Source organism: Anabrus simplex, chromosome 1, assembly GCF_040414725.1.
Source record: "Anabrus simplex isolate iqAnaSimp1 chromosome 1, ASM4041472v1, whole genome shotgun sequence".
NCBI lineage: Eukaryota > Metazoa > Arthropoda > Insecta > Orthoptera > Tettigoniidae > Anabrus > Anabrus simplex.
Genome location: NC_090265.1, coordinates 455,646,165 through 455,668,890, shown reverse-complemented (window position 1 = coordinate 455,668,890; position 22,726 = coordinate 455,646,165). Strand labels below are relative to the sequence as shown.

The 22,726-nt window shown below is 40.0% G+C and overlaps 1 protein-coding gene across 3 annotated transcripts in view; it reads left to right on the top strand.

Moving 5' to 3' along the window:
- LOC136856944 (rootletin) overlaps window positions 1-22,726 on the top strand; it is a 523,875-nt gene that overhangs the window by 96,065 nt on the left and 405,084 nt on the right. The gene's annotated exons all lie outside the window — the stretch shown is intronic.

Genomic DNA, 22,726 nt, shown 5'->3' with positions numbered 1-22,726 from the left:
AAATAATTAAGACGCAATGGACGCTATGTAAGTTATGCAAAATACCAGGGGCAAATCCTACACTGTAATTACAACAATTCAAATAATCAAACTAAACATATATATACCTCGGATATCGAGTAAAATCTTAAATGCTACACTGATTCTAATGTGAATCCCGGTTCACTGCAAAAGATCTAGACAGAACTAGATAAACCAACAATATTTCAGCACTCGGGCTGTTCCCTTTAAAAACGAGACAAGGTATACAATCACAAAAAATAATGTAAAACATCATCCTGTAAGGGAAAAACATATAAACAACCCTTGATATCATGAAGAAAGCAATGGGCAACATTGCCTCCTTCTGCTGCGTTTGAGCGCTCAACAGCGCGGTCATCCGTCATGTACTTCCGGGTAGATTACGAGCTTAAAAGAAATGTTGAACTCCACTATGCTAAAGATTGGATTTTGTCTCCCGAGGCCGCCACAAGGAAATACTGTCTCCTTCACACTTACAGATAAACACAGGCCAGAAATCAGCTTGCCATGAGATAACGCCTTTCATCGGCTACACGGAAACTCACGTATATTCATTCCTTCTTAACATGCTTGGGCCATTTAACAACATCAGACTCAATAGTCTGGAATTAACACTGTCCATTCTGATCACAATATACACTCAGAAGACACTAGGCAGGCACACACATCTGCACAATACTCTTTATCTTGTCAGGCATACAATCAGCCTGCACCAATACATTATAATTCAGCATGCAATTTTATCTCATTATTTCTCATGAAACCCACTGGCCTTTCCACATAATGAAACGCCGTTCATGTCCTTGGCAGACCATCAGGCAAACAGAATCCAACTTAACTTCAAAGATCTTATTTTAACAACGGCGTTCTGCAGCTCCTTCTGTCATCTTCTGTAAAACCATGCATCATGCAAAATAGCTATACCTGTCTCTCTGAATAACCGAAATAAAATGAACTAATACGTGTTTAACGTTGTATAAAAATGAACCTGTCGATCTAGCCCTTCTAGCATATATTTAAGGAAAACTCGGAATATCCTACGCTAAGTAACATACACAAATAAACAACAACTGATCCTATCAATCCCTCATTTTCCCAAATATCTAATCATAAAGCAAAATGAAAATAAAATAAACATGCATTATTCTCGTATCCGAATCTATCATAGTAACAAAATTAAACAAACACATGCCGTCAGGCTTACTTTACATGTAAATTAAAAATTCTATCTACACTGCCCTAGTACCTTAACATAATTTACATATCATGCCATAAATAACACATGCGCCTTACTGTATTTACATTACGACTCTCGAGATACCAGGATAGCAGCTTACATCCCCACTGATTTAGGGATCTACACCATGTTAATCACAGCATTAACATGTGGCAATGCACTTCCTTCCTCTGCAGGCGTATCCATCATCTTGCTGGAAAATAATTCACTGGAACACAGAAGACTATAGTTGATAATATCTTCGCTGCTTAATGCTGCGAGCCGAAATACCCTTTCTCTTTACAAGATCAGCTAAACACACTGATTCACATATATATTACACACTTCACTTAAAGAGTGAGAATACAGTTTAAAAAGCAGCACACGGTTCGTTACGGAAGTTCCACGCGAAACGCGCCCGTCGCGGAATAGTGAAACAATAGCACGTTTCCACTACACTTGTTACTCAGCGGTCACTAAACACCGTCTTTATCGATTGAAAGTAAACTCTGCCAAAATTATACTATTCCATTTACTCAAGTACAGTAAAATATTGCAACTGCACAATTTAAATTATCATTGAGAACCATTTACTGTTACTGGAATAACACCACGTTAATCACGATCACCAATCAAAGTTTGTGCTTCCGCACTATCCAAGCATTTAACACAGAGTGACGCTCTTCAGAGCTTGGGTTACTGAGGAGGCTTCGGTGACGCCATATTAATACTGGGGTTCCCGGGTGTCTGAACCAACCACCAATCAGAGAATTTGTCGTATGTGATGACACAATACTTATTGAGATATATTTACAAAACACAGCTCAAACACTAGCAAATCTCTTCCACCAATTTTTATATTACATTTCCAAATATATCTGACTTCTGAAACTGTGGAAAACCGATTACCTACAGAAACTGACTTTATCAACTGAGCACGTTGGTCATCCTGGAATTAAGATTTGGCGCGGTGTGGCCTACAGGTTTGCCAAGTTCCCATTGGCTGAAATATCTTGCTTGGTCAGCATCTAATACACGTGTCGATCCTTGCCAGCGCTTGGGTACGCTATCCTTTCTCACGGTCATACGAAATATGAAGCAATATCCAGCGAACCACTGTCTTGCTCAACATCCGGTATCAACTATCTTGGGGTACGATGCTTTAACATGTTAGACTGTAACTTTTATGAATAAATTTTACATATTGGTCAAATAATATTCCAATTATTATTATGGGCCGGCAGGATACGGCTCAGTGCAGTTGAGTGAGGTATTCAGTCAACTACTAAACATAATAATAATAAAAAGTGAAAGATAGTGTACGTTTTTCATAATATAGTGAAAATGCTTTTTCCACTGATGGAAGTTTGTGATCTACGAGTGGCTGTTGAAAAAATGTTTACGATAGAACAACACATTTCGCGAGAGAAACATTAACGTTGTCTGTAGGGAATTCAAACTGTGGATATTTGAACAAATTTAACCACTCAGCAATCAGCAGAGATTTTGACCACCATTGAGAATATTGAGGCCAGATGGCATTCGGAATGATACAGGATTGCTGTTAACAACAGCCACAGTACCCTACAGGTTGATGGCTGGTGATTCTTTTAAGTGCACTTTGTGTGCAAAAATGGCGCATGGAACATGCTTAGCGCATGCGCTATACCAAGCCGCGGAAGAGTTAAGTGTAATTTGTATGAAGTTGACAAATAAAATGAATGCACAAATAAATTATTCTTGAAAGCCCCCCTCTTGAGCTCCAGTGTTCTGAACGGCAGCTCCAGAAATTATATTACCCCTTTCACTTGTAACATTTTACAATTTGCTTTACGTCTCACCGACACAGATAGATCTTATGACGACGATGGGATAGCAAAGGGCTCGGAGCGGGAAGGAAGAGGTCATGGCCTTAATTAAGCCTTAATTTGCCTGGTGTGAAAATGGAAACCACGGAAAACCATTTTCAGGGCTGCCGACAGTGGGGTTCAAACCCGCGACCCTAACTGCACGGCCCCTTGCTCGGTCACTTCTTTTAACAAGGTGGGGAACCTGGATCGAGGCTAGCAGTTATTATTGTCAGAACTATGACACTGTGAAAAAGATGATTGATTTCTTAGACAAAAACCGTGTCTGTATTAATGTTTAAAATGCTCAGGAACTGCCGGCTGATAAATAAAAATTGCAGATAAATTTTCCTGTATTATGACATATTTGGCATTCTTTCTCGATTCAATAACAGCTATGAAAAAATCCCAAATATCACTAGTGGAGCATCTTCAAGTTGTGGATAAAGTAGTGAATGATCTTAACTGTGCATGTGATAAAGTTGGTGAAGCGGTGAAAATGAAGGTATTAGATAAGAATAGTGGGTATAGAACGTTCTGTTTATTAGTTAAAGATTTGTCAGGTAATTTGTTTTCTCTCAGTGACTTGGAATTAAATCCAGAATGCATTGCTTGCCTTCAGTATGCTCCAATTGTTTCTTCGGAAGTAGAGAGAATATTTTTCAAGTGTAATAGAAAATACATTTTTATTTGAGAATCTCCGCCAAATATTTAATGTATGTTAAATTCTAATGTGCTGTGAAAATTCATCAAACTCTGTGTCTTCCAAAACAATACAAGGTAAAATTATAATTTCTTCATTGTTATTAAATTGGATATATCTTCTATATCTATAATAATAAAAGGAAGTGTGTGTGGTAATGGATTGTTGTTAACAAGAGACGCAGCACCCTACAGGTGATGGCTGCTGATGGATTTGTGTGTGTGTGTGTGTGTGTGTGTGTGCGTGCGCGCGCGATGTCCAGCCAAATGTACGGCATGCAAAGGTCTGAAATTGTTAACATGGAAGTATTTTTAGATGAATCTCTATACAAGTAAAGGCCTGCTTTCATTAATTATTTGTAGTAGGTTTAGTCGTTTGTTATTTATTTCATACTTACCCGATATTCATTTCATTCACTGCTCCTTGCTTTTTACTGTACTTGCAACGAGATTGAAAATAAACACTTAGAATTGGGTGTAAGAGTAAGGCTAATATTTGCCCATTACTTATTTCATTCACTTAAAATTTTAGGGTTTTAGGGAATACGAATATTTCCCTATACCAGCAACAAAACATGAACCGTATTTTCTTTCCACTAACAATAAAATATATTGTATTATTTAGAGGAAACGATAATACGTAAGATAGATAATAATCAGTCAAGATGCCATTTTAAGTCCATGGCATAGGGAGGCCTATTCAGTCCGCGATATCCGGAAGTGTTTGTATTACTCGCGCTACTTTTAGTGTAACCTGGTGTTACGGGGGTGAAGAGTAAGAAGGGAGCTCTCCCGGTTCCGGTAATACTGCCAACTGAATGGAAATGAAATCTGAATTGAATCGATAACATGATCAATCAATATGATTTTCTAAACCTTTATTATCTTAAGCCAACAACTGTGTCACACACACATTATATAATATTTCTCGATGCGAATCTTGTTCCTAGCATGAATTCTATAGTTTGGCTTTGCTGTGTAAACAACAACAGTACTAGTACTCAAAATGTACGCCAGATGTCTTACGGTGATGCATAAGCGATTCATAGTTTGTGTTTCAAAGATTTCCAATACGAATCTCGAAGATAACCGAGGTCTACTGATTCATCACTAGGGAGCCCAGGTATCACTAAAAGTTGCGCGAGTAATATGTGTGTATGTGTCCGCTGCCCAGCCAAATCTACGGCACGCAGAGATCTGGGAATTTTCATATAGATGGGCAGAGCATTTCACCGATCACGCATGGCTGTATCAAAGAGCAATTCTTTCTCTTAGAAACGAAACTGTCAACGTCATCAACACGCAACTTTAACAAGAATTATCAGATGTTCTACAAATTTACAAGTCTGTGGGCACGACGGAGCTCGAACATTTTGGAGCTGGAGATCATGACACCGATTATCCTTCTCAGGAATATTCTGCTATGAAACACGACTCTCAGACAAGAAACTGATACTGAATATTAAGGAGGCCACCAACATGACTGGACATGCTGTGGGCGATGTTGTGTTCATTCCTGGGATTCAAATCATTCCTTCGAATATACCTGAAAGTAACAATGCCATTCAAAATAAAATGGTATTATTATTATTATTATTAAAGCGTCTTTATTGTGGCGAAGTTAGGGCTCCCGGCCCTTTCTTACACTTAACCACTTCATGTATATACAATATAATTTTTACATAAAATTTAAACATATGATATCTTTACAACCTAAAGTATAACTAAAGCAACTAAACTATCACTAACTCAACTAACTAAAGTGAGTAAAGTAGAACTAAAGTATAAACAGGAACACATTACAATAAACAACTATATTCACTCTCATTCAAGCATCCCATTCACACTCAAGAAAGACGAAGTGCTTATAAGATGACGCTGGCAAAGGATTTTAAATTTTGTCTTAGATTTAGCTTCCCTGATGTCATTGGGGAGTTCATTCCACCAGCTCGTGGCGGTGATCTTGAACGATCTGTTGTAGGTCGCGGTTCGATGCACAGGAATTTCTAGCGTACAGCCTGACCGGGTATTGAACAGGTGTAGGGAACTAAGGTAGGAAATCTGGTGGATAGGTAAGGAGGAGTGTTTTCAGAAAGCACTTGATACACCGAAGTAGTTGCGTGGAGTCGACGTCTGTCATTCAGTCCTAACCAAGATAATTGTCTATAGTATGGGGATACGTGGACATATGGTCGTACGTTGAATGCATACCTTATGCATGTATTTTGGGCACGTTGCAGTCTCATGTCTTGCTCGTTACAGATATCAATAAAAACTGTATCACAGTATTCGAGAATTGGAAACAAAAGTGACTGAATGAGCTTTGTTTTCAGGGACCAAGGAAATATATTTTTAAACCGCTTCAGGGGATGCAGGCTTTGATATATCTTTTGGCAAACTTTCGTCACATGTTGCGACCAGTTCAATGTTTCGCTTATAGCCACACCAAGATTCATAACTGTTTCACAATATGGAATAATGGTATTGTTTAGTGCTACATGAGGAATTTCGTATTGTTTTAAGACGTGTAAGTTTTTCGAAGTACCAATGATTATTCCTTGCATTTTAAGAGGATTAATTTTCAGATTGTTACTCAATGCAAAATTAATTATGAGACTTAAATCTGCGTCAACTTGTACAGCACTCTGAATTTTATCAGTTCTTGAGTGGTATTAGATTTGCAGATCATCAGCATAAAGATGATACTTGCAATGTGTAATCGATTTGGCAACATCGTGTAAGTAAATTGCAAAGAGCAATGGTCCAAGTACAGACCCTTGGGGGATACCGAGGGGTTTGTTAAGCCACTCAGATTTCCTATTATTTACTTTGACACACTGACGGCGATTTTTGAGGTACGAACTGAAAAAGTTTATTGCCGTCTTGCTGAAATTTAATGAATCCAATTTTGAAAGTAGCAGTTCAGGAACAACAGTGTCAAAAACACTAGAAAAATCAAGTAGAAGCAGTACAGTCACTCGATCGTCCATCGCGTGTCGGATGTCATCCGTTACTTTCAGTAGGACAGTCGTTGTGCTGAGTCCTTTCTTGAAACCAGATTGGTAAGGGTCAAGCAGTGAGTAGTTAGTCAAGTAAGTGAGGACTTATTCGTGTACCAAGCGTTCTAGTACTTTGGAAAGGGGCGGGAGAATGGATATAAGGCGATAATCTGATGGTAAACTAGGAGAATTAGGAATGGGAATGACGATACCGTACTTCCACACAGTTGGGAATACTCCCTGTACGAGGCAATGATTAAATATATGCGTCAGAATAGGTAATATGGCACCAATAATATTTTTTTTTGTGAAAATCCAGCAGTTTAATGAATAAACGTGGGTACCTGCTAGTATTTCATAAGGACAATTGAAACTAGAAAAATAATTTTACAATGTCATACTCCTCGTAATCAATTTAATTACCTATGTAGTAATAAAATAAGTATTTAGAGCAATATATGTTATTGATCATATAAAATAAGTGTGTCATACTTTTACGATTTTAGGTCATAAATAACTATTTATTCGGCTTTCATTATCAAACTGTAGGTCATTAAATTCCTTTTTCCTAGTACAGTACTAAATTATTGGACCTTAGTATTAGGATAGGTGTCCTGGGACGAGAGGTTGTGGCTTCACATGGCACGCAGAGATTACATAGTTTCGGAGAAGAACAATGAGATTTACAGCATAATTCTGTAACCGACAAATCCGTAACACAGTTTAAATATTTAAGGTTCACTTATCTTACAGTTCGTAGTGGTGAAAAGAGGTGTGTATCATCGTGCAAAATATGGCTGGAAGTACTATACGGCAACAAAATAGTATAACATGAAGTAAGGATATTCATAGGGATACAGAGAGAATACCAAAGCTTCCATGGCTCAGGCGGCAGCGTGCCGGTTTCTTACCGCTGGGTTCCGTGGTTCAAATCCCGGTCGCTCCATGTGAGATTTGTGCTGGACAAAGCAGAGGCGGGACAGATATTTCTCCGGGTACTCTGATATTCCTTGTCATATTTAATTCCAGAAACACTTTTTAATGTCATTTCATCTGTCAGTCATTAACCATTGCCCCAGAGGAGTGCGACAGGCTTCTTCAGCCGGCACAATTCCTATACTCTCCGCTAGATAGGAGCTTAATTCATTCCATTCTTGACCCGATCGAATGACTGGAAACAGGCAGCAGACTTTTATTTACAAAGATAATGCCAACGGCGGAAGCATGTTTAAATACCGGTCCCCACGTGATCTCCGAAGTTAAGCAATACTGGGTGTGGTCGCCACTTGGACGGGTACTTCATTTGCTGCTAGCCAGAAGAAGAGGGGTATAAGAACTGGACACTCTTCCGGAAGTAAACTTCGGCTCAGGATGCCTGATTAGTGACCACTGGTCTGTAGCTGGGATAATGTCTAGATCACCAAAGTCCACGTTTAGATAAAGCACTTCGTTGTTATTACCTGTCCAAATTCATCTGTGGATTGCAGTACACACGTCAATGTGGTCTTGGTAGAAAATCGAGTTGTGGACAATCCCATTCCACTACTCTTTCACTCGCACTTCTCTCGACAACGTACGATGTTTTCTGGTATGTGGTATAATAGAACGAGTCTGTTACTTTCACACACAGTTAACGTGAACTGAAAGCGGTCAAAGGCTGACATTCAACCCTCCAGGCCATAGAGGGGCTTTGAAAAATGACATTATTCTGTACATGCATAAGATTGGAATTGCGCAGATTATAATTAGGTAATTACCTTGCATTTAGAAAAAATGTCACTCATGTCAAGGAGTGTGATAGGTGAGTGACATAGCCATTGGTTTCTCACCAAGGTGGGATTTTAAAAATGAAAATTCAGGTCCTTGTGATTCGGATTCTGTGTAACAGTGAGGGCTCCGTGGCTATGATCTACCTTTAATCAAAGGAAGTTAATCAACATAATGTATGTCTCCCTCGCTGAATGGTGAGCGTAATGGTCTTTGGCTCAGAGGGTCCCGGGTTCGATTCTCGGTTGGGATGGAGATTTTTAAACTCGTATGGTTAATTACTCTAGCTCGGCAAGTGTAAGTTTGTGTTCGTCTTAATACATATCTTCATCTTCACACAACACATCACACTACAATCCACAGCAGAAATAAGCAGTATTGAAAACATCTCACCGCACAGGGTTGATGTCAGGGAGGGTATCTATCAGTAAAACCAGTCTTAATCCCTACATAATTACACCCCCAATTATTGGGATAAGGTTAGCAAGAATAAAATTAATTTTAATGCATAGATTAACCTTTATTTCTAGAACCAAATTTTACATTCCGTCATAATATTTTCCTTCACCACAATTGGTTGGAAGTTATTTTTTACGTGACTGAGAAACGTTTTATGTCTATCGGTATCGTGATCTCAGCCACAGGACTTCCATTTTCACATGGAATCCGAACTAAGGGAGAAAGGCAATTTCAAAAATACCACTTGCACAGGCCTTTTTTTTTAGCCGGGTCTGCCCTGGTGAGAAGCCAGTGACTATGCCACTCAGCCACTCGAATAATAATAATAATGATAATAATAATAAATGTTGTATGTTGGGTATTCAGCCCGAAGGCTGGTCTGACCCTCCACAGTTCCACCAAAGCCTATCATAGACAGCATAGGCGTCACTGAAGAGGCATACTAGGAAAATGAGGAGTGAAATAGTTTCCCGTTGCTTTCCTCGCGTAATAATAATAATAATAATAATAATAATAATAATAATAATAATAATAATAATAATAATAATAAGAGGAAGAAGAAGAAGAAGAAGAAATAGTCCTTCACCGATTGTACTAGTGATCTAAACTGAAATTTCTCGTTCAGCCTCGCTGAGATAATTGAAGTCTCACTTTGTCCCATGGATACAGGAGAACAGGAAAACCGGAATAATCGGACTCAGCTTGTGTAATCTTTTTACGATACCTGATGTACGGACGTAGAAATCACTTCGAGTTCCAGGACGTCTCGTGAGGATAGCGTGCTGACTTAACCGGAAAGATCTCATAAATGAGAAAGGCCATAGTTGTAAAATGAGAGCTTATTGCCTTCTTGCTAAGAGCTGGTCGGCCGGTCGCTCTAAATGGCATGACGCAAGTGTGCTCCACTTGTCTGGCAATTGGCCCTCATTGCATTACAAAACCTGCCAATAGTCTCCTCATCACGTGACAACTACAGCAGACAAACACATTCTAGACGTTTATGGTACCTGTGTACTTAAACCATCAAATAATTAAGAAATGTGATGCTGTATAGGCTTTTGGGCTTATGCCGTTTTAAGAAAATAAGGTAAAATTCTTTACGTTTCGCAGAGAAGTCTTCCCCTTATTTCCTTAAAACGGCGTAAGCCCAAAAGCCTATACAGCATCATGTCTATAAGTACGGGCCGTGAAAGCATCAATGGCAAAATTAATAAGTCATTTCATTAGTATTCTAATGCTATATTCAACGATATTTTGTTAGCCAATTGACGTTGCTCTAACGTAAATTGGTTTCTACTGGCGATGGAATAGGAAAAGGTAAAAAGCAGGAATGTAGCAGACATGGCCTTAATGAAGGGACAATCTCAGCATTTGGCTGGTACGAAAATTAGAAACCACGGATGGCCATCTTCCGGAATGCCGACGGTGGAGCTCGAGCCCACCATCTCCCAAACGTAGTCTTTCAGCTTCACGAATCTCACCTCGTAGCTTGATAGCGTTTTCAAATATATAAGTGCCAGGTTAATGTTGAAGTTCACTTATCTAGAGAATTCCTATCAAGCAAAAGTTACGAACACTTCCTGTGAAAAGGTAATCGGCGGGAAATTTCTACGTTCCCGGAAACAAGCACGACTGAAAGAAAGCAGCACATCAATACATAAATTTTTTTGGGTAGGTAATAAGGAAAGGTTTATCTGCAGGTTACCAATAAACATGCTTTCAGAACAAGTTTAAATAATAATCAATAATAACCATGTGTCTTATCAAAACCTGGACATTGGCGACCCTAGTCCTCAGCTAGGCCAGAGGTCACTAATTACGTAATTAGGCATCCTCAGCCTCAAGGTTCTGTTATATGTCCTGGTACTGAGGCCCAAATTGCAAATACTTGACACCTTGGTTTATCCTGACACGCGACTATCACTTCTTTGCGTATCTGTCACCATTCTCTCATATACTTCTCAATGGTCACCGTCAGGGCTGCGTTCACAAAATACGACTCCGAGTAGAGTTGGAGTAGAGTAGAGTATCGCGGAGTAACTAGTAAGGTTAACTCTGAATAACGCTATTTCGTGAACGCTTGGAGTGAATACAGAGTAACAGAATATGGCTAATTAAGGAAGGTTATTTGTTTTCTTATAACCTCATTTGCGAGGAATTTAATGTCTAATTCCCAAGTGAGTTTCTTCATAGCAGCGTGCTATACGAGTAGTTACTACTTTCCTCACCAAGTTATGCCTTAAAACAGTATCCGTTATTCTTTATCTCGTAGGAACACTCTGATTACGTTGATGATGAATACCAACAGGCCTACATCGGCTCCGCACCGGTGCACAATAAGCCATTTAGGACAACTAGCTATGTAGATTATGTTGTTAACAACTACGACGAAACTGAATGTAAACAACATTTCCGATTGCCCGGATCAGCATTCGAACATCTACTCAGAGTCATTGGACCTAAACTTTTTAAATCCAAAATCGGGAAACGAGGAAGATCATTGCAAGACCCACAAAAGCAACTTCTGGTTGTAATTGGCTCTTAGCACCTGATTCGTACAGATCCGTTTCGTGAGAGTTATAAAAGCACTGTGTGGTATTTCTGATCATATAATTACATGTTCTCATTCAGAAGGTGATTTAAAATATAAAAGTTACGTATTATACATTTACCAAGGAAATCTTAGAAAGTTGAGGCTAATACATCAGCCCATTATGTTATTTCCGACGATTATTAAAATTGGTACCTATTTTTCCTGTTTTAAACTAAATAGGCTATCTCTTTCTTTATTCAATACATAACGCCTTTCTTTGTCAACAACTAGAAAATAATTTGAACTCATTACCGGTACCGAACCATGTCAATATACTCGCATTTTAATATTTTTCACCGCCACCAATGAATGCATTACTGCGCACGTCGAGTTAAATCTACCCACCTATTTACGAGGAGTAAAAAGAGTATACTCTGAGTTAACTCGAGTACATTTTCTAAACATCCCTTGTAAGGCGGACCCGCCGATAAGGGTGGGCGGCATCTGGCATGTGTAGGTAACTGCGTGTTATTGTGGTGTGTGAGTTACTTTTGTGAACGGATAGAGTGAACTCTGAGTTTACTCGGAGTTGGAGAGTAGTATTTTGTGAACGCAACCCATACCATCAGTGACTACTCGCACATCATTTGCACAATCACTTAAAGTATTCTCTGTAAATCACAGGTTGTACTTCTTTCTAGAGGAAGCACACACATGTATCAGTTAGGTCATCAGTCCGAAGTCTGGTTGGATCTTCAAATAGCATCATTACCAGAGGTTATGGATTGATTAAGGAAATCGCAAAAACCGATTATGGCGCCGAAATTATGCGTACTAGGCAAGATGACGAGTGAGGTAGCTTGCCAATGCTTTTCTCACTTGGCTAGAAAGTGATACTGTGGTCACAAAACGTCCCACTAACTACTTTTATGGTTTTCGGAGAATTGTGTTCCACGGGAGTTCTTTCACGTGCCGGCCAATCTACCGGTGCTAGGCTGACGTATTTCAACACATTCAAATTAGGATTGAACCCACCAACTTGGGCCCAGAAAGCCAGCGTTTACCGTCTAAGACTGTCGCCCTGGCTAAATACAAAAGAGTTACATATTTCTTCTTTGGCAAGTCTACTGTAACCAGAAATTTCTCTCACGCTACTTTGTTTTCAAGTCTTGTATGTATCGTGCTAGGGGTTGCCTGGCCGAGGTGGTAAAGGCGTGTTCGATACCGATTCCCAATCAGGAAATCGAAACAGTTAAGAAACGAGATCTACACTCCCGGAGGTGCATATGGTCTTGAGGTTCACTCATCTCATTTATAATTTCGTATGGCTATTTCAATCCCTTGTAAGGCGGACCCGCCGATAAGGGTGGGCGGCATCTGGCATGTGTAGGTAACTGCGTGTTATTGTGGTGTGTGAGTTACAGTTACAGACCAACACCAAGTCCCAGAGCCAAGGGAATTAACCATTTAAGGTTAAAATCTCCGAGCCGGCAGGGAATCGAGCCCGGGAGCCCTGTGACCAAAGGCCAGCACGCAAACCATTTAGCCATGGAGCCGGACAGGTTCACTCAGACTACACCAAACATAAGTACCAGGTTAATTTCTGGGGGCAAAGGCGGCCTGGCATAGAACTAACCACTCTACTCGTTCAAGTGCCGAGGTTACGGATAGTGGAAGCCTTTACCTTCCACCCGTCAAGGGTCTTCATGGCCTGTACGGAGATGACTTCGCTTTGCTTTGCTATGTATCATGCTGTTTACTGTTTTAATTCCCATTCGACTTCCACTACTTCCTAGCTTTTTTCACATTTTCACATTTTCTTGGGCTCGGCACATTTTCTGGATTTAGTCCGATTTTTGGTCCGGTTTTACATTTTCTGTGTGTGTCTATGCAGGGATTGTTAGTGTGATATGCTGGGTGCAATAGCAAACGTGGATTGAGGAGAACACAGAAACCCAGTTCCCAAACCAAGGGAATTAACCAGACGCATCATTTGAGGCCGAAATCCAACTACTTGGAGTCCTAGAAACAACAGTTATTAAAAATCTCATAACTAATGTTTAACATAATTCCTCCCGAACAATATAGGAGAGTTCAGTTTTGACACGGAGGGTAATTACGCTTCTAACTCTTCAGTAACAACAGTCAATGTCATTTTCAGCATCACCGTCATCAAGTTATTGTATTAACAGATATACTGAACTAGTGAAACATCGATTGTACCACTCATTCAAATATGAGCTGTTTAATTTAAAGAACTTACCTCTCCACTGTTCACTATTATAGCGAATTTACTGTGAAATATATCTAGTACGACAACTCCAATTCTCTCATTTCCGAATAATAGGCTCACCATAAAAAAACTTGTATTCAAATGAGGAGGAATTATTTCATTTTAGTAACTCTAACCTCATGTGTATTTTCTCTTCAAAGGAACAGTAGAGCAAACGATGAAGGTAACCAGGAAATGAAGTTAGCCATAGCAGTTACCTAATTAGTGGAAAAGAGCCCATGTTAAATTGTAACACTAATTAAGGCTAGCAGCAAGCGCCACTGTGAGAATGTCCTCGAATTGTTACCCTGTAGCAGAAACAGTTTGAATTAACGTACTGACCACGTGAAAAAGTCGCTGATTTGTTGAGAATACTAGATGTGTCCTAAACGTAAAAGAAAGGAAATATTTACACTTAATTTCATCAGAAAATTATATATTTATTTCCTCAAGAAGTTATTTTTCAGTGCATGCTAACGCTCTTCATTTTATAGTTTTAGGTTATCGAAGAACTCAGTGTCTATAAGAGGACAATCGCATTGCTGACTCTTCAGTAACAACAGTCAGTATCATTTTCAGTACCACCGTCATCAAGTTACTGTAATAACAGTAAAACACGTAACCGATGGTTAACGTGTCAACATTTTGTACCCAAGGTCTCAAGTCCGATCGAGACCAGTGGAAGTTTAAGAAAATCCATAGTACGCTATATTATCGACATGATAACGAGACCCGACTTTCATAGTAGATGTATAGTCACGTAAAGACTCAATAGTAATTAATTATCAAAATATAGTCCGACTCGTTGGCTGAATGGTCAGCGTACTGGCCTTCGGTTCAGAGGGTCGCGGGTTCGATTCCCGGCCGGGTCGGGGATTTTAACCTTCATTGGTTACTTCCAATGGCCCGGGGGCTGGGTGTTTGTGCTGTCCCCAACATCCCTGCAACTCACACACCACACAACACTATCCTCCACCACAAGAACACGCAGTTACCTACACATGGCAGATGCCGCCCACCCTCATCGAAGGGTCTGCCTTACAAGGGCTGCACTCGGCTAGAAATAGCCACACGAAATTATTATTATTATCAAAATATAATTCGATTTGCACGTAACCCTGTGGTTACACACAACAAACATTATATGTATAGGTTCAGTCGTTCCTGAGAAAAGTGTAACAGCGAGAAAGTAATAGGCCTATTTTACCATGAGCTCATTCTTGTTTGTTTTGTGTGTGTGAGACTGTACATTTCCTTCGATAAAACATTCACATTACTAAATACTCTTTAGAGGAAGATCATTTTAAATTTTCTTTTATTTGTTTTCTGTTTCAGGTAAATACCGAATTCATTCCTTAGAATGAACGCCGATGTACACTGGATTCAGGCCGTTTCGAAGAAGTAAGTGTTCACTGATTTCTTTCCTTCATTTTTATCAATCTACTTAGATTCAATCAATCAATCAATCAATCAATACTGATCTGCATTTAGGGCAGTCGCCCAGGTGGCAGATTCCCTATCTGTTGTTTTCCTAGACTTTTCTTAAATTATTGCAAGGAATTGGAAATTTATTGAACATCTCCCTTGGTAAGTTATTCCAATCCCTAACTCCCCTTCCTATAAACGAATATTTGCCCCAGTTTGTCCTCTTCAATTCCAACTTTATCTTCATATTGTGATCTTGATCTTTCCTACTTTTATAAACACCACTCAAACTTATTCGTCTACTGATGTCATTCCACGCCATCTCTCCAATGACAGCTCGGAACATACCACTTAGTCGAACAGCTCGTCTCCTTTCTCCAAAGTCTTCCTAGCCAGAAAGCTTTGTAACATTTTGGTAACGCTACTCTTTTGTCGGAAATCGCCCAGAACCACCCAGAACAAATCGAGCTGCTTTTCTATGGATTTTTTCCAGTTCTTGAATCAAGTAATCCTGGTGAGGGTCCCATACACGGGAACCATACTCTAGTTGGCGTCTTACCAGAGACTTATATGCCCTCTCCTTTACATCCTTACTACAACCCCTAAATACCCTCATAACCATGTGCAGAGACCTGTACCCTTTATTTACAATTATATTCATGTAATTACCCCAATGAAGATCTTTCCTTATATTAACGCCTAGGTACTTACAACAATCCCCGAGGGGAACTTTCACCCCCATCAACGCAGTAAAAAAATGAAATGGCGTATGGCTTTTAGTGCCGGGAGTGTCCGAGGATAAGTTTGGCTCGCCAGATGCAGGTCTTTTTGATTTGACTCCCGTAGGCGACCAGCGCGTCCTGATGAGGATGAAATGGTGATGAAGACGACACGTACACCCAGCCCCCGTGCCAGTGAAATCAACCCAATTAAGATTAAAATTCCCGACCCTGCCGGGAATCGAACCCGGGACCCCTGTGACCAAAGGCCAGCACGCTAACCATTGAGCCATGGAGCCGGACATCAACGCAGTAATTAAAACTGAGAGGTTTTTTTCCTATTTGTGAAACTCACAACCTGACTTTTAACCCCGTTTATCATCATAACATTGCCTGCTGTCCATCTCACAATATTATCGAGGTCATTTTGCGGTTGCTCACAATCTTATAACTTATTTATTACTCTGTACAGAATAACATCATCTGCAAAAATCCTTATCTCTGATTCCACTTATTTACATAATATCATTGATATATATAAGAAAACATAAAGATCGAATAATACTGCCTTGAGGAATTTCCCTCTTAATTATTATAGGGACAGATAAAGCTTCGCTTACTCTAATTCTCTGAGTTCTATTTTATAGAAACTTAGCCACCCATTCAGCCACTCTTCTGTCAAGTATTTGTATTAATAAGGAATGTTCACATATACTGGGTAACAAAGTTAATTTATTGGTACAGAAGGGGCAAAATGTCTCACTCAACTATATTAAATCCATGGCAGGGATGATAACATCATCTTACCGAGCGAGTAGCTGGGCGGTTCGTGTCCCGTAGCTGTCAGCTTGGGTTCAAACTGCACAGTCGGCAACCCTGAAGATGGTTTTCGGTGGTTTCCCATTTTCACATCTTAATTAAGGCCATGGTCGCTTCCTCTCCACTCCTAGCCCTTTCGTATCCTATCGTCGCCATAAGACCTATTTGTGTCGGTGCAACGTAAAGCAAACTGGAAAAGAAAAATAACGTGGCAACATCCTCAGCAGTATTTTTCGGCTTACATGGCCACATTCAGACAGACGGCATTTCATTACACTCCTATTCCGAGGACTGAAATCCTCGGACAAGTCGGAAACAAGGCGGTAAACTAGAAGCAGCGGATTTGCGACAATATGGCCATTACTAGTGAAAGGATTTCAAAGTATGTATGTTGGGTATTCAGGCCGAAGGCTGGTTTGATCCTCCACAGTTCTGCCAACAGCTATCACACATGGCCTAGGCGTCACTGAAGAGGCATATTAGGGAAATGAGGAGTGAGGTATTTTCCCGTTGCCTTCCTCGATTTTAAAGTGCAGCGCCTTTTTTGAAATTATAGCTATTTTTATACAGATAAGTCAATATATACATGTGGGGACATGAAATAAAGCGAAATAAACACAATTTGTTACACCTTTTGCTATATTTTTCCACATTTTCTCTTCTATGTCATGTGTTAGCACCTTTTCACCCCATTTTTTTATCTGCGGTTTTAAAAGATTACTTTTTTCCTTTCCTGAACAGATTTTTAACATTTTGTTTGACCAGAACTCAATACTAGTCAATAAATAAGTATTAAAAACACAGAACACCAATATATTAAAAATATAATTTATGGAAACCACCAGTAATTTATATCCCAGCAACAATGACCAACCTCAGCAAGAATGACCAATGGCCCATCTGCAGCTGTGAAATCAAATTATATTTAAACAATGATGTTGCAACAGTTTAAACTAATTTCAGTTAGTACTGGCATGAAGTTAACGGTTCCACCTATCTACTGTGTACTCTCGTGTTGGCCGTGTTAGTGTTTTACCATTCCAAATCAGAGCTTATTTTTCACAACACAAAATAATGTGGAAGGTTAAGAAGGAAATATGGAGGAGGAACAGTGGAAGAAGTTACGGACAATCCCGATGGATTTGCTAAAGACAAATACGAATTAAATTTGAAGAACAATCCACTTTATGGAAACCTTTGCAACTTCAACTGAACTCCCTTTACGAGTGCTGAAAAGATATTCTCCATTGGTTTCTGTAGTTGTCGAGCGGTGTTTCTCGCTATATAAGGATCTACTGAGCTCAAAGCGCCAGTGACTTATTGTCTAAAACTTTGAAATATTGTGTGTAATCCAATATAGCATATTGATTAATTATTAGAACATAATAAATGTGATAAAGTTCATGTAACTGGTTTAAACCTTAATAAAATGATTTCATCAATACCTTTTCTGAACTTTTTGTGTATATTTTCAGAACCTTTTTCACCCCTTTTCTGGCCATACTTCTCACCTTAAAATCTTTTCCCTAGTCATTACCCATTACATTAGTAACAATAAAAATAGGGAAACAATTCATACGCCTATTGCTCTAAATAAAAATATATTCTTGGATTCAGATGTATCTAGTCTCGCATAATCCAGTAAGTTGAGTAAGAGAACTGAAAAAGCCCAACGGACTATGCAGGGAAAGTTATACATCCTACTGGTTACAAAGACTTCCGATAAGCTACGAGTGACAGGAAACATCAATAGATAATTTTTTTGCAACTCATGTGCAATTGCTTTTGCATCTGCATGTTGGGTTTGTAATTAAAGTGATCTCTCTAAAAACTGCTTTTCCTTTTGGACATACTCGTACCTTAGCTGAAATGAGATATGTATACAGTTTAAAAGCAAGGAAGCTTTACCTGACGGTCATTAATGCTCATTATCCATGGGACTTTCACTTTTGGGTGGGATCCGAACGGCAGGGACACGTCTTTTCGTTTCAATAACGCCATATGAACTGAGTTAAATTTGAACCAAGTTGCCTCACTAAGAAATCGGTGCCTATATCACTCAGTTATCACTCACACTTCTTAAAATTCATGATTCAAGATAGGTTAAATTATTTACTATCACTACCTTCTGTAGTGCTTTATGTTTCAGAAAAGCAGTAGTCATGTTTGGGAACTATTACGTTTGTTAAATGCCTCAATAATAAGAAGAACAAAGAAGTTGATACGTGAAATTGATCATGAGGCTGCTTTAGTTTTAAGCGTGGCCATTGGGGTCAGAGATAAGTAAAGCCTATTTATACTGTTCAGTGGGCAGGGGCCAGTCAATTCACGATTATGGCATTATCTTTATAGAGTGCGGTAGCTTCCTTTCACAGCTATCAAAAAACACACACACACACACCCTTGTAGTGATCATATGAAAGCTGTAATGTGTGATATCTGTCAATTTCAGTGCTCCTAATTAATAAAGTATAAATTATTAGCTTAGCTGTCAAGCTTCATGCGTCAATGGTCAGTGTAACAGCCTCTGTTTCCGAGCGTCCAGGGTTCGACTCCCGCTCAGAGTCCTTAGCTATATCTGGTTAATTCCTCTAAATCGGGGACGAGCGTTCGTGTTCGTCTCAATGTAGATCTTCATGTTCACACATAACCCCACATTGCCAATAACCTCATTGGATTGGCGCAAAACTGGCCAAGTCTACAAGTGCCACCCCACCACGCTGACGGTAAAGAAGAAGAAGAATATTTTAGTTGTGAAGATAAAACATAGCTGTCTATTTGATATAAATAAACAGAAATCAATTTCATTGTAATTATGGCTAAATCATTATTGACCGGAATGGGATTGAGGAACGTCGCCACGCAAAGACACTAGGATAGCTCGGTCCGCTTTCTTATTCTATAATGAGACTGATAATTGGCATAATTAGAACTAGTGGAATGAACCAAAAGCAACGAGAACCAAACTTCCTACAGTAATTTCTGCCCTGTTCACACACAGTCCAACATTTCTTGAGAGGATTAAGATGGAACTGTTATTTTTTTCCACAGACCAGGGTACCTCAATACTAATAAGACGCTAGCCGGTCGGTTATTCATGGAGTCGGATCAATTGTTTCGAATCACATCTCTGGTCCATATCCAGTCATAACTACCCCAGATGAAATGAAATGGCGTATGGCTTTTAGTGCCGGGAGTGTCCGAGGGCATGTTCGGCTCGCCAGGTGCAGGTCTTTTGATGTGACTACCGTAGGCGACCTGCGCGTCGTGATGATGATGATGATGATGACGACGACGACACATACACCTAGCCCCCATGTCAGTGAAATCAACCAATGATGGTTAAAATTCCCGACCCTCCCGGGAATCGAACCCGAGACCCCTACGACAAAAGGCCAGCACGCTAACCATTTAGCAGTGGAGCCGGACATTACCCCAGATATTAACATGGTACTCATTTTTGGTGTGGGCTAAGTGAATCTTGGGGCCATGTGCAACTCCAGAAGTGCAAATCTCGTTTGCAAATTGTTCGACTTTCCGATGGGGAATCGAAACCTTGTTCTTCTAGGTCAACCGAGAACGCTTTTAAAGTCTCGGCTAAAACGCCGCTGGATTTACGTCTCACAATGTTCTTTTACGGATTAGGGAGACACCGAGGTGCCGGAATTTTATCCTGTAGGAGTTACTTTACGTTCGAGCAAATGTACTGAAGCGAGACTGGCGTATGTGAGCATCTACACATAGCATTGTCCTGAACCGGAATCGAAGCCGCCATCTTCAAGAAGGCCAGCACTCTACCTTCTAAGCTACTCTGCCTGGTATCGTTGAAATGCTTTGTCATTATCTAACAGGTTAATTATAGGCTGAGATGCCACAATAATTATTAATCCTCAAAGAATTATATTTGGAAACTTTAAGAATTTTAATTGTATACTGTACTCTAACCATATTGCCATACCTCAATGACTGTAGTATGTTGCCACAATTAACATATCAGAATAATACTCCATGTTTGTAGGCTCATTCGTTCTGCTCATGTGATTGGTTTGACTTACCCTCCATGTTTGCTGACCGTCCAATTTACTGGAGTAATTACGTTCTCTTAACTAGTGTGTCATGAACAGACAACTTTCAGCATTGCTACCAACTGGTTCGGTACGATACTGTAATAGGATTCTGTACTGACCAACTATGACGTTAGAAATCCAATGTAGGTTTTTATAAATACATTATTTCTTCAGTAAATTTTTTAGCAACTTACGTGTGAATCTTGTGAGGTACAGCCACGGCTACTTATTCACCGTGTGTGATGTAGCTCGAGCCTTGGAGGTGCCCTTTCCTTGATTATTACGTTGTCGCTAATTTCTCTCGCCGTGATTGTAGCTAATTCTTATTTATTCGTTAACTTAAAACCCCCCAAAATGTCTGTAGTGTTTGTTCGTTTTTCCGATATCGTCCTATTTGATAGCAGCTATACTTTATAGTGTTGACTTTACGTCAATATGACCTCAGTTTTTTTTCTTTTTGCTAGTTGCTTTAAGTCGCACCGACACAGATAGGTCTTCTGGCGACGGTGGGATAGGAAAGGCCTAGGAATTGGAAGGAAGCGGTCGTGGCCTTAATTAAGGTACAGCCCCGGCATTTGCCTGGTGTTAAAATGGGAAACCACGGAAAACCATCTTCAAGGCTGCCGACAGTGGGGCTCGAACCCACTATCTCCCGATTACTGGATACTGGCCGCACTTAAGCGACTGCAGCTATCGAGCTCGGTAATACGGAATTTAGTTCCACCCATAACAGCAAAAAATGTATATTTCAGTGCTCAAACTACTAGACATGAAACACACAAAACACATACTGCTGTTTTGTAAGACTTCGCTTATATTGCCTTCATTTGCCGTAATCTTCGAGGGACAGACTGTACACTAATCGTAAGTTTGAAATGTTCATACCAGTAATGTTAATATAAGGCCAAGAGGTGTAGGCCTATGTGATGGTGGTGGTGTTGATTATTGTTTTAAGGGGAAGTACAACTAGCCAACCCTCCTCTATTGACGCTAAGCAGAGGGAAGAAATGGAAAGGGTGCGATACTTCGAAAAATGAAGGTATCGGCCAAAGAAGACAAGGACTATGGAAGGCGTGAAAATGAAATCTTCTTAGGCCTCGAATTATCTAATAATGTTCCGGTCGGAAAAGAACAACAGTTGATCAAGGGAGGTCGGATAGGACAGATGAAAATCAGGAACCTAGCACAAGTAAGTGGAAGCAATGCCAGGAGTCAGCTAAGGGCCCTCTAGTTGTAGGCTTATGCAACACAATGTACGCTTTTTTATTGTGCCGCCTCGTTTTCAGAACTGGCGCCTAGGTGGAAAGAAAATTGTTCGAGCCCTGATAATACTGATCAACAAAAAATAATTTCGGTAGATATCTTCGTATCCACCAAGCGTTCTAAGACAACTGAAACATGCCGATTCAAAATATGCAAACCATTTATCTCTATCAGCCACAATTCTTGAGATATACGACCAAACCATACCAAAACCCATGGCACTACAGCCCTTGAAGGGCCTTGGCCTACTAAACGACCGCTGCTCAGCCCGAAGGTCTGCAGATTACGAGGTGTCGTGTGGTCAGCACGACAAATCCTCTCGGCCGTTATTCTTGGCTTTCTAGACCGGGGCCGCTATCTCACCGTCAGATAGCTGCTCAATTATAATCACGTAGGATGAGTGGACCTCGAACCAGACCTCAGGTCCAGGTAAAAATCCCTGACCTGGCCGGGAATCGAACCCAGGGCTTCCGGGTAAGAGGAGGCATGCTACCCCTACACCACTGGGCCGGCTTTGAGATATAGGCCTACGACACTAACTGGATTACAGATAGCAGAGCAGATCTGGTGAATTTATGCAACGTCTGAACGTATATACCCACTGTCACCGAGCTCGA